Source organism: Babylonia areolata, chromosome 32 (assembly GCF_041734735.1).
Source record: "Babylonia areolata isolate BAREFJ2019XMU chromosome 32, ASM4173473v1, whole genome shotgun sequence".
Taxonomy (NCBI): domain Eukaryota; kingdom Metazoa; phylum Mollusca; class Gastropoda; order Neogastropoda; family Buccinidae; genus Babylonia; species Babylonia areolata.
The window spans coordinates 9,085,138-9,087,386 of NC_134907.1; the positions used below are offsets into that span (position 1 = coordinate 9,085,138).

At 40.6% G+C, this 2,249-nt stretch overlaps 1 long non-coding RNA gene across 2 annotated transcripts in view; it reads right to left on the minus strand.

Moving 5' to 3' along the window:
* The window catches only part of LOC143276483 (uncharacterized), a 16,357-nt gene extending 14,349 nt beyond the window's left edge, over positions 1-2,008 (minus strand). The window contains exon 1 of one of the 2 annotated variants that reach the window (XR_013053581.1): positions 1,950-2,008. This is a non-coding gene — a long non-coding RNA (uncharacterized LOC143276483). Of the gene's footprint in view, positions 1-1,282; positions 1,301-1,949 lie in introns of those variants that run through there. The other variant, XR_013053583.1, reaches the window with a different exon arrangement.
* Between the last annotated feature and the right edge of the window lie 241 nt (positions 2,009-2,249).

The following is a 2,249-nucleotide window of genomic DNA, read 5'->3' on the forward strand; positions in this document are numbered from 1 at the left end:
CCAATACAGTCGTCGATCTGCCCGATCTGTAAGCAGCTACAAAATTCAAACGAGCAGAGAAAAGCATATCAAGGTATTTATAAACATTAGCGACAAGCATCGCAATGCTACCATAAACCCCACTCCCTCCCTTGCTACCAAGCAACCCAATTTCCCGGAGACACTGATATCACTTTTTTATCCAAATTTACCCGTAACTGCAATTGATTACCAGATTTATTTTCAAACTGTTTTAGGCCTACATTCCATTCGAAGTCAAGGATCGGAAGTCAGGACTGTTTTACTGTCTATTTGTATTTGTATTTGTCTTTCTTTTTTTTGTTACAACAGATTTCTCTGTGTGAAAGTCAGTCTCTTCTCCCCAGGGAGAGCGCGTCTCTTTACTTCAGCGCCACCCATTTAATTTCTTTTTTTTTTCCCTGCGTGCAGTTTTTTTTATTTGCTTTTCCTATGGAAGTGAATTTTTCTTTAGAATTTTGTCAGGAACAAACCTTTTGTTGCTGTCGGTTCTTTTACGTGCGCTAAGTGCATGCTGCACACGGGACCTCGGTTTATTCGTCTCATCCGAATGACTAGCGCCCAGACCACCACTCAAGGTCTAGTGGAGGGGGAGAAAATATCGGCGGCTGGAGCCGTGATTCGAACCAGCGTGCTCAGATTCTCTCGCTTCCTAGGCGGACGCGTTACCTCTAGGCCATCACTCCATAATATAGGCCTAGCTGTTTTCTGCTCGACATGTACAAAAACACCTTAAAACACAACACATTACAAATAAACAGAAACAGTGAGTTAAGATAGACAGACAGACTGACAGACACACAGACAGAGAGACAGAGAGAGAGAGAGATAAGAGAATAATATCGATAATACTAACACTAATAATAATAACAACAGTAAGAAGAAGAAAAAAAACGAAGACACGCTTTCAATTTTTTTTTTTTTTTTTTTGGTTTTGTTTTGTTGTTTTTTGTTGTTGTTTTTGTTTTTTTGTTTGTTTTTTGTTGTTGTTGTTTTTTGTTGGGTTTTTTTTTTTTTTTTTTTTTTTTTTTTTTTTTTTTTTGTTTTTGTTTTTTTGCTTGTTTGTTGTTGTTGTTGTTTTTGTGTTGTTGTTTTTTTGTTGTTGTTTTCTTTTGGGGGGGGGGGGGTTGTTTAAATAAAAAGAACAACAACAACAATGACACCACTACTATCACTATTACTACTACTACTACTACTACTACTACTACTACTACTACTACTAGGCCCTAAAAGTAAAGACAATCCAAAATAGAAATAATCTCACCTTCAATCAGTTGGCAAACTAACAACAACAACAACAACAACAACACACACACACACACACACACACACACACACACACACACACACACACACACAGGTTCAAGTTTTAATCATCCTTTCACTCCTATTGGAGTAAGGAGGATTACTGCAAAATAAACTTTTCATGCCCAGAACAAACATTTCCAAATACACAACAGTGTCACATAAAAGTCGAGAAAACACAAATGTCTTTTAACTCCAAAAGTGTAGCTTGGCAACATCTGCAAATCTAACCATCTTACTTACAGCTAAAATGACCTCTTTTTTTTCTTTTCTTTTTTTTCTTTTTTTGCCTCCTTTGAGCATATTACACAAATTAAAAGCCAATTTTGGAGACAAATATTTTTTAGGAACATATATATTTCGTAATACACACACACACACACACACACACACACACACACACACACACACACACACACACACACAGAGAGAGTTTCAGTTTCAGTTTCAGTAGCTCAAGGAGGCGTCACTGCGTTCGGACAAATCCTTATACGCTACACCACATCTGCCAAGCAGATGCCTGACCAGCAGCGTAACCCAACGCGCTTAGAACACACACACACACACACACACACACACACACACACACACACACACACACACACAGACGCACACACACGTCTTACCTTGCGAACCAGCGACCCAGGCAATGAAAGGCGGGGTATGGAAGACCCCTGTATATAACCCTGTCTTTGCGGATGCTACGAACAAGCTGCAACCCAAAGAGGGAAGCAAGCACCACGACGTAAAAAAAACACACACCAATAACCAAGGTGTCATCCACATAGGTGTCACCCGGACTTTTACATAGGAAGAGAGAGACTGTGTGTGTGTGTGTGTGTGTGTGTGTGCGGGAGGGGGGGGAGTGTGGGGGGGGGGGGCGGAGCGGGGAGGAGGGAGTGGGGAGCGTGTGTGTGTGTGTGTGT